Genomic DNA, 11,338 nt, shown 5'->3' on the forward strand with positions numbered 1-11,338 from the left:
GGGGTCCTGATTTTTTTAAAGACTACGGAGGCGAGTATTATGCAGTCTCTTTTCTTACTGTTTTATTATTCACAGCCACAGCACTTGAAAACACTAGCAGCATAGCAGGATGTGGCAAAACAACCAATTAGAGTCACAGTATAACTAGCACCAGTCCCCACGAGTTCCTCTTTTGAGGATGGAACGATAATAATGTTTGTTTGAAAAGACGAATATTTAGGAACATTGATTTCAAAAGGACGCTAACTGACAACAAACAATACTGACTATGGATGGACGGTAAACACTAGAATATATCAAAAAAAGGGGGGTACTTTATTCAATAATATAAATATTAGGGATCTGACTTTTTAACATTCATTGTCGATCCAACATTGGTTATTATCGTATGCACTTTATATTTATCATGTGTCACAATGCATTTTTATATAGGAATATACATTTCATTAGTAGATCCAAGAATTACAATACATAAATAGATCAAAGTGACAGTAAATATATCAAAAAAACACATATCAAGAAAACATGGCTAAAGATAACATAACATTGCTACGCGCGTTTCGGCTGTGAGCCATGGTATATATTCCGAGTGTACCCAATTAATATTGCAGCTGCAATATATGAGCGTAGAGTGCAGAGGATTGCTCTTCACTGCGTAACGGAGCGATGGTTCATGACGTGGGGTGCCGGGATTGTGGAGTGGTGTGGCTCACTGGTTAGAGGTGGCAGACCCGGAAGCAGAGAACAGCCCGGGACCAGTGTTCAATTCCCGATGCGGCAGGGTCGTGGACCAGGGTCAGCGGACTCGATAATTCTCGCCTCGGTGCCTACTCTAACCAGGGATCACACTCGGCAACTCTGGGCATTAGCTTGCCTCATCACTACAACGGCCCCCCACATTCGCCGGGGATGCCTGGTTTCACCTTGGAGATACCCAGTAGGGACTATCTCACAGGGATAGCCAGGACGGGTTCCCCAGCGGTCTACAGCGCCACAACGCCTCAGGGCAGCAGTGCACTTTACAAGACACATATATTTACATTTACCGGGAGCAGGATATTTTGTTGGAGGCTGTTATTGTACAGCGGCGGGTGCAGCTTGAAGCCGCACCAGCAGCAATGGTAAAAATAGAGGATGTGACCGCCACCCTGGCGGTCACATCCTAATTTGACAGGAGGGAACTCCACAGGCCATGCGGAGGTTCCCTCCTCCTCTATGGTCGCGGACGGACTCAAGTCCGTCCGCGATCATAATGAGCCCCAATGTGTTTGAAAATACACGCTTTCTAATATGAATAAATACATTTGAATTATCTACACTCCGCAAAGGACTGTTGATCTTCGTCCAGATGTTGGATGAGCAGCATCCCTTGAAATATTTTTTTTTACTTTTAAACCCAGTTCTATGCTGCTTGTTTGTTTCCTCTGCGGCAATGTAGCCTGACAACTTGTGTCCGTTTCTGAGTTGTAGTATAAACTTCCCCCGTTCGTGCTGCCCTTTCTGTGTATCCGTCCTTTGTCGAAATGTTTTGATGATTTAGAAGAAAGGTAGACACAGACTGGAACGTTGAACAGGAGCCGAGGAACAGATACAACGGCTATGCGAATCTGTGTTTTAGTGGCAGAGGAATAACTTGTTAAGTAGCATTTTGCCACTATTCACCCATGAGGCACTAATAGACTGGCAGCTCTCCGGGGTTTTAACCTTGCGAGCCACAACTACTATGTGCCCATAGGCCACGTGTTACACTTTCGGCCCTGCAGCCGGTAGCGTTCTGGAACTCGGAGTTTCGCTTTTAATATGGTGGTGCAAATATGACCATGAATCTTGTTGAAAAATACTTTAGTCCTTAAATTATTGCATCAGGAGGAGGCTGAGAAGTTTGAGGTTAGACACCCGTGCATGTATTCTTGAAAATAAATATTTAAGATCATGTTGTGTGCTTTTTCCCCACACTGCAAAGTAATAAGGCTTAGTATGCAGGGCATTTTTTCCGATTAATGGATAATCGAGGTTTATTTGTTTTATTTATCTAAATAACAATGCCATTAATTTATCTTATAAGGTCCCAAAGGCGAGACCTATTGGCTATGCCAATGCTTGTTTTCTTTTTGGTCCTAGCTACAGACTTCTTACTATTCAGTCAATAACCGAAGCACACATTGATTGCACACCACTGGTAGGCTTACTGGATATGTTAAAGATATTCCAACAGACATATGCAGGCTCACTGCCATGGAATATATGACTTTACTCTGCAAGCCATTAGTACGCATGGCATTATTACGATGTTTTAACTTCGCAATGACCATTACTTTGCAAGTTTATACTGCAAAATCATTTACATTGCGAATGCACTTAAAATATGTTTTCACTGCATTTAATTTATACGCATACCATTTGAGCTCCTTTACTGCATGTAGTAAGTTAAAAAAATCTCTAATACAAACCTATTCCCTGGAACGGGATGACAGGGAATTGTGGTTTTTGGGTGGGGGAGTACAGCAAATGTAATAAAAAAACACTTTAAATTAAAAAAAAGTCACTTAATCTTTAATGTATTTTAATATTTTCAACATGCTTTTGATAAATTAAATATGTCTTTTGGGTGGATGATTCCTTCCACTTTTTTAACACATTCACATTCACAAATAGGGACACTACACTACACAAATCCTCAAGCACTAAACTACCCTACCCTACTCAAACACCTCTACACTACCCTAAACCCTAAATCACTATCCCCTAAGCGTCCTTCCCCAGTTATGTCCCTTCACTCTTACACTACACTGCATGACCCCACAACACTAGCCTAAACCCAAAAATGCTTCCCTACACTACTCAAATACCTCTACACTACCCTAAACCCTAAATCAATACCCCCTAAACGTCCTTCCCCCTTCCCCCAGTCATGTCCCTACACTCTTACCCTACACAGCATGACCCCCGACACTACCCTAAACCCTAAAACTCTACCTACACTACTCAAATACCTCTACACTACCCTATCCCTAAATCACTACCCCCTAAACGTCCTTCCCCCTTCCCCCAGTCACTCTTACACTACACAGCATGACCACCCCGACACTACCCTAAACCCTAAAACTCTACCTACAGTACTCTAACACCTCTACACTACCCTAAACCCTAAATCACTACCCCCTAAACGTCCTTCCCCGGTCCTGTCCCTTCACTCTTACACCACACAGCATGACCACCCCGACACTACCCTAAACCCTAAAGCTCTACCTACACTACTCAAACACCTCTACACTACCCTAAACCACAACCCCCTAAACGTCCTTCCCCTTCCCACAGTGATGTGCCTACACTCTTACACTACACTGCATGACCCCCCGACACTATCCTAAACCCTAAACCTCTACCAGACACTACTCAAACACCTCTACACTACCCTAAACACTAATCACTACCCCCTAAATGTCCTTCCCCCTTCCCCGGTCCTGTCCCTACACTCTTTCACTACACTGCATGACCCCCCAGACACCATCCTAAACCCTAAAACTCTATCTACACTACTCAAACACCTCTACACTACCCTAAACCCTAAATCACTACCCCCTGCACATCCTTCCCCTGACCCGCTGCCCAGTCCCTACTCCTAAACACTACCCTTCACGACCCCCAACACTACTTTAAACCCAAAAACTAAAATAATCACTACACAAACAAAACACTATAACCTAAAAGACTACCACCTGCACAACCCTAAAAAAATAAACAACCGACTCACCTCTCTCTCCTCGTGGTCTCTCTCCATCCGTGGTTCCTCTCTTCTCCTGCTTAATGCGTCGTCATAATTGCACGTCGTTGTTTGGAAACGGAAGCGCCTCCTTTTCCAAAAAAACATGCGTACAAAAAGATCCTGCGAAGTGATAAATGCGTACTTATTATGGTAATGCGTAGTAGTGCCCGCTAAGTGAAGGTAGATTACCCCCCGCAAGCGGGCGGGAATATTCTACGCTCATGACTATACATGGAAATCCCCTAATAGAGAAAGAAACCTTAATGTGTGCAGATTTTGTGGCTACATACAAAAAATATGAGATGAGAATCTCACAAACCCATTACTAATAAAGAGCTGATCTACCAAAAATAAATAACTCAGGAATGCAAAAACATTCCTGATGCAGAAAAGAAGGAAACTATAGTCACAATGGCAAAATGACTACCCCCATTATTACCTTTTTACGTTCCCATAACTTTCCAGGGTGTGTTTCGTCGTAAAGGGCCGAAATCGCTAGGCAGCACCCAAATGAAAGAAGATTAAATATTACTATGCAGGGTTAGTAAGAACTGCCCCTCGTGTGGGGCAGTAAGTATTATATAAATGCAATTAATAATATTATATAATACAAACAAGGGTTTAGAGGTCTTTCGTTTTCCAGCATGTACTTGGTGTTTATTTAAAAGCCCCAGCTGTCTTCAGTTTCTTTTCAGTTCTTTCGATTCACTCGGAAAGGGTCATGACCCATGAACCACGAACCTCAATGTCCACTGGTTTCAGATGAAAGAAGACTTCCGGCTTTTAAAGGCGCTTTCACTCATTATTACTTTTGGGGAGCTGTGCTAGGGAGTTACAGAAACATTCTGTTAGGAATGAAGAATCAAACGAGAGAATTCAGAAAGAAATTAAGATGTATTTACAAATAATGACAGTTGACAGTCTATCGACACAAGATAACGCAGAAAGTATGGTGTAAAATACGTAACCACGTAGTTATTGGTATTTGAGGGACTTTTCTTAGGGCCATTCGCTCTGTGTCAGGTATCTGTTAACAGGGAAAGGAAGGATGGCTGCTATGGGAAGGAGAAGTTATGATGCTTAGCAATATGGCATCATGCTGCTTACTGTGCGATTCATGCGGCAGGTGGCAGTACAGGACATCCTATGTATTTAAAACACTCATGGTTGACACATTTCAACAAGAGAAACATTTAAATGCATAACCATTAAAAGAAAATCCCTTTCCTTGACCTAGCATGTGAGAACAATATCAGCCATCCGCCAGCCAGACGAAAATATTGTCTTTCAGCCACACTGTTCCCATCCCTAGCCCCTGGAGAGCTTTGGCAAGCAGCAGCCAGCCCCCCCAGCATATGCGTTTTAGGTCACCGGACATGCACAGTGAGCCATTGTGTCATCATGCCGGCACTTACCAGGTCCGGGCCGGGGGCCAGACCTCTCAGATTAGGCTAACCCGTAACTAGTTAGCACCTACTTACAGTAGTCTCTGCAGGCACTTACAGGGCAGGAGGGAGCGAGCGGAACCCATGGGCGGTATTTAGTCATCCAAAGAAACAATACAATCAAGAAAGTACGCTGTGTCGATCTCTCGACTGAAGAGGGAGTAAAGCAGTAAGTTATTTTTATTTTATTCTTTCTTCCACAGGTTAAACACTTATCAAGTTTCACCCTTTTGAGGTGAGTTGTAACCTTATCTCTCGCACGCGGCACAGAATGTGTTCTTGAAGACAAAAATGGCTTCCATTGTTAGTTAAGAATTATTTGTGCGTCTTTGAGCAATGCATAGTTTCTGCGTTTGTCATTTTAGGAATTCGGGGTGCAAACAAAACACATCTTTGTTTTTACCTAGCGTTGCTGCCTTTGACTGGACACTGGTCCTTTTGCAGAAAGGGATGTCTAGTGCCTCCTCGCTCTCTGATTTCACAGGCACTACATTTTTTTAAAAAAAAGCTCACCCTGGTGGAGGACTCAACGGCATATTGTACTCTGTTGAGCGCATGTAGGCCCGAGCTCCATGAAAGGGATTCGTACTTAAAGCTCTGGAGTCAATATCCCTATAAACCATTCCACTATTGTGGCTAGTTGAGCTCAAGAGGCTTTATAACCGGTTCCTAGGCTGGTCACAGATCTTAGTTGTGGGCTACTGATCGTCTCTTTTTACTTCATTTGATGTCAGAATGGAGGTGTGTCCGATCACCATTCTGTGGAACACTACTGGGGAGGTAGAAAATTGCCTGTTGTCTTCTGTATGTTCTTGGAACTGTAGCCCTGTTGGAGGAGGGGGTTGAAAAAAACCTGTAGCTCCTGGTGGAATTCCTAATATCGTGGGCACAGAATAAATAATATTCTTTTGTATGGCTGCAAGGAGCTTACTTACTTTTTACGCTTACAAGGAGCATTTATGTACCTGCCTGGGGGCACTCTGACTCCGGGATTGCTTGGATCACCCGCACCTTGAGTTTGATGGGAGAGATTATCACCCTTCTCAGCACTTTGTCTGCATATGCACTACAAGCAGCGTGGTCACACCTAAAATTCCGCTGCCCTCCAGCGACAAATGGCCCCTGACACGTGGAGAGACCAATGTTTTGTTCTCTCCTGGTGAAAGAATTTAACTAGACCCGAAGATATCGGGTATCAGAGCGCTTTACATAGCACCAGTTTCGTTACATAAGGACACAATCATTTTTGTTAGGCACAGGGAGATGAAGTGATTTGCCCAGAATCACATGATGTTGAGCGTCGTTGCCGAGACTCGAACCCGGTTCCCCAGCTTTGACGTCGACCGCTCTAGCCATAAGGCTACATCTTGTATCGGTCTATCTGCTCATGGCTGGCACCAGTCCTTGGCTCATTGGGCGACAGCTAAAACAATGGGCGATGATGTGATGTGATGCAATGAGGTGATGTTTCAACTTACACAGCTAAAGTTGGTGAAAACTTAAAGTGGTAGATTATCAGAGTGTGGAGGGACATTGAGCTCAATAAAATCCATTGTTTGCCAATAATGGCTAATTAACCACACACCTACTAGGTATTATTGCTGAATTAAGAAGTATACACAACCAGACAACTCGCTCTGCATAAGGGGTAGGGAGGGGGAAGAGTACCCACTATATCCAGATGCTCTCTAATCAAATGAGGTGTATGCTTCCATTTCCAAATGTTCATACTGTTTATTTTTGCTTTTCCACAAGCTACGAGTTAATGGTAGGTTTACGACTGCAGCCCCCCCCCCCCCCCCGAGTCGGGGCGAAGAGCTTCGCACATAAAAAGGTAATAACAGGCCTATAATTTTATGTGCAAAGTTCTCCGCCTCTCCGCAGAGCTAAACTTACTGGTAACTTACTAGTAACTCCTAGTTTGTGAATAGCAAAAAATAGTAAACTCGCACAAAACTGTAATTTTACCTTTGGGAATCTGGGCTACTACCGTTTTACAGATGTTTTTTATTCCCAGATGTTCATTTTTAGGCAGTTTAAATGATTTGCATACACACTGTCTACCCAAAGATGTTTACTTTACTACGGAGTTTAAAGTACTAAAGGCTACATATACTGCCTATTCACAGATGTATACCTGCTGCCAATTCACAAATGTTTCCATCAAAATGTGGGGGCATATTTACAAGTCCCTATCGCCACCACAACGTCACTTTCAGAGACTTTGCCTTATTTACAAGGCAGCTTTCAGCCACTTAAATGCTTACTTTGCCTTATTTACAAGGCAGCTTTAAGCCACTTAATGTGGCTTAATGCTACTTTGTAAATAAGGCACCCTTTCACGCTATGCTTAGAAAGTATGTTCCGGTGGGCATTCCACCATAACACCCACTGATTTTGACGCTGCCCCCTATTTACAAGGGCGGCATTAATAGGAGGCAGCGCAAAAATTTAGACCAGGCAAAGCCTGGCATAGCCTGGTCTTAAACAGACGAAACAAAGAGATGCTTTATTTCTCCTCGTATTTGCTGTTTCCATGTATGCTGTGTTGTGCAGCACACATAGAAACTGCACATTGTCATGAATTGTTTATTTGCAGGAAGGGATTCCTTCCTGCACATAAACAATAAAAATAAATAAATGACTTTTTCAACTTCTTTGTGTGCGGCATTAAACAGCACACATAAAAGTCACAAAACGCCTTTTAAAGATTGTTTATGTGCAGGAAGGGAACCCTTGTGGAAAACAAGGGTACCCTGTAAGACTGATAATGATAACCCCCAGGTCAGGGAAAAAGTACTGTGTAGGTATCAACCCAGGCGGTCATAAACAACACTTGCCCACATGAATGGTGTTTGAGACACGAGAACCCACTTCCGTAGTCAAAACAGATTTATTATAAAAATTCATACATAGACTAATCCTCAATAATTTTATATATAAAACAAGGCATGTAATGACATACAATAAATATAGGCAATAAAGTAAAAAACAAACACAATTTTTATACAATAATCATAAATTTCATAAAAACATAATAATAATAATTCCTGAGTCAAGTATTAATAAATGTGTTGTCGACGCGCGTTTCGGCGACCAGCGCCGCCTTCAAGACAAACCAAATATCAGGTACCTAAGTACAAAAACATAATTACTGATCAAAAAATTACATTCATTAATTTAACTAAGAAAGAGAACAATTTATATTTAATAATAGACACCATAATATATACTGGCACCATAATATCATACAGTAACTTTAGAGAGCCAATATAACGGAAGTGGGTAAAGGTATATGTGCCCCAAAATAATTAGCAAGTTTTTGCCCTCAAAATGAGGGGTAATTAATTAATACGGGCTTCGGTGCTCATTTGAATAGGGATAATGTTAGGGTTCCAGATGCCAAAAAGAAACTCGAATAAAGATAGCCATATAATAGTAGACAGCGCAAAGAAAGGATACAAATGGTCCTAGTTAAAAAATAAGAGTGTAGGGAGAGTGCACTCTCCCTACACTCTTCTTATTTTTTAACTAGGACCATTTGTATTAGATTCTTCCTGAACACCAATAGATTTGTCTTAAGTTTTAGTTCTGAAGGAAGTGAGTTCCACAGTCCTAATTTGTATGAAATGAAGCCTCTCCCACCCCAATTAGCTTTCTTAAATTGGGGATTACAAGATGTCTACTTGTGAATGAGCGCAGGGAGCATCCTGAGACATAACGTTGAAAACGCTGTATCAAGTAGTCCGGGCCGACATCTTGTTGTGCCCTCAAGGAAATGCAGAGTGCCTTAAACTGAATGTGTTTATCTATTGTTAGAGCTTCCATATAAATGTTACAAAGAGTGGGAGCTAAAATAGGTCCCCGTGGTACACCCCATTCAACAAGAACAGTATTAGAGTTGATTTCCCATCCTTACTGGGTGACGTCTGGAAAGGAGGTATGAAGAAAAGCATTAAAGAACAGTGCATTTGAATGTCATGCAAAGGTCCAGTGAAGAGTTAAGTTCGGGTGTATCATGTCAAAAGCAGCTGTCAGATCCAATAGATCTAATATAATCAGTAGACAAACTCCCCCTTTATCCAAGATGAAGTAAATATCATCTAGTATTTTCAAATCAAGTGTTTCTTTGCTGTGGCATTTGCAACCACTAGATATACAGGGGCCAAGAAGATTACTCACATTCATATATGTAGTTGTTTGATTAAATGCACGTTTCTCAATCACTTTTGCCATCTATCCAAGGTTTGTGATTGATCTATAAAAAGCACATTCACCTCAGCAGTAGATCTTTTAGGATATAGGTAATTTGTCTTGTGTTTCGTCATTCAGGGTAGTTGCAATTTTGCAGTGATACATTGATGAGACAGCACCAGAGTTAGTTGAAGTGATGGAAGTTGGATTTTATAAGATTGACAGGAAGGATGTCCTTGAAGTAATGTTTTGAGCGTATTTTTATGACTGTAGACAGTTCAGCTTCTGATCTAACATAACAGATATATTTGTTAGGCACAGTTCACCTCAGCAACAGGGCATCTTGGAGCTGAAATAACAGATTTACATTGTTACCCAACGGTACTCGTTGTATCGACCTCAAATGTATAAAAGGCTGAGTGGACCCGCTGGGATTTGAACCTGTGACCATGAGGTCGAAAACAGACCCCTGCAGTGGATGCATTAATCCACTGAGCCAACAGACCCGGTGACATTAATGTCTATCCAGGAGGCTATACAAGTCTGAATTTTTGACTATTCTGATGTTTATGGTGAGCTTTGATTAACCTATATTAGGTATGCACTCCGAGTAATAGATTCTCTAAACAATGAGATATTGTGGATACGTATGTTAAGGAACTCATAGCATTTGGAGATTGAAGGCAAAGGGATGTTATCATTGTCAGTTTTCGTATTCAGTTTGATAATGTGAAATAATGTCTTAGGTCTCTTAATAGAAATGTTTATTGTTTCTGTAAGATATTGAGATTTGGTTCTGACATTAGTTTTATATTGTTTGCTCATTACTTTTAAATTGGAGAGAGAGTTGTTTTTTTAATTCGCCAATGTCTTTTTTTTTTCTTCTTAGGGCCCAATTTTGACTTTGGTGGTGTGGGAGCTGGGCAGCCATGCCGCCGCCCTGCTCCCTCATCGCCAAAGCAGTGTGAGCATCGCCTGCTAAATTACAAGTTTTCTCATGTCTGGCAAGCGGTTCTTTGGTGGGCACATGCGGTGCATCTGAAGAAGGGCACCGTAATGGGAGCATCAAAGGCAGTTCCTGTACTGCACGGACTCTATAGGCATGCCGTGCAGGAACTGGGGTACATGAACACAGGGTGGCACAACAAGTGCCCCGCTGCATGAGCCCAAGGGATCTGAGGGAACAGGGAGCCCTGTATGGCCCCCTTTGTTTCCTCTCCTCTCACCGCCTTGAAAACATTGCCAGAGAAGAAAATTGTACTATGTTTGGTGGTGCTGCAGTGGTATCGCAAAGCATATTGCGGCCTCAAGACCGCTGCAACACCACCAGGTATCAAAGATCGCGGCGGTCTCATGGCGGTCAGACCTGCCAACTTGTAATAGGGCAGTTGGACTGCCGGTGCAGCAGTGCCTGCACCACCAATGTGGCTATGGTGGTCCATCGTTTTTTTCTCTTCAGGAATAAGCCATCTGTAAACAGTGAACTGTATTTTTTAGTAATGTTCTTGTATTTTTTAATGGTGATTCACAGTTAGACAAGAACTATTAACATCATTAGCTAAGGTAGTAGAAGAACTCCCCATCCTGTTATCAGTTTTAATTTCATTATCTTATACGTTGTGGAAGGATCTTTTAGGACAGATGGAGAGAGAATTGAGCTGTGGTTTGTGTGGCTTCATAGTGTGGATATCAAAGGAATCAAATGATGGCCAGACCAGTCCACCTCAATAGTTACTAATGGCTGGAATAGTTAGAGAGTTGAACTAGATTGTGAATTCTGAGTATTCTCAAAAGTTCCATCAGTTACGTCACCTGTAAACAAAACTTTTGCATATGCAGTGGAGGACTTAGATGTGCAGAGTAAAAGTAGCAGAACGTGGTGTCATATTCAAACCAGAGCTTATCCCCCGACATCTCAGTTTCCCGCCTTTCT

This window comes from Lissotriton vulgaris, chromosome 5 (assembly GCF_964263255.1).
Source record: "Lissotriton vulgaris chromosome 5, aLisVul1.2, whole genome shotgun sequence".
In the NCBI taxonomy this organism is placed as follows: Eukaryota; Metazoa; Chordata; class Amphibia; order Caudata; family Salamandridae; genus Lissotriton; species Lissotriton vulgaris.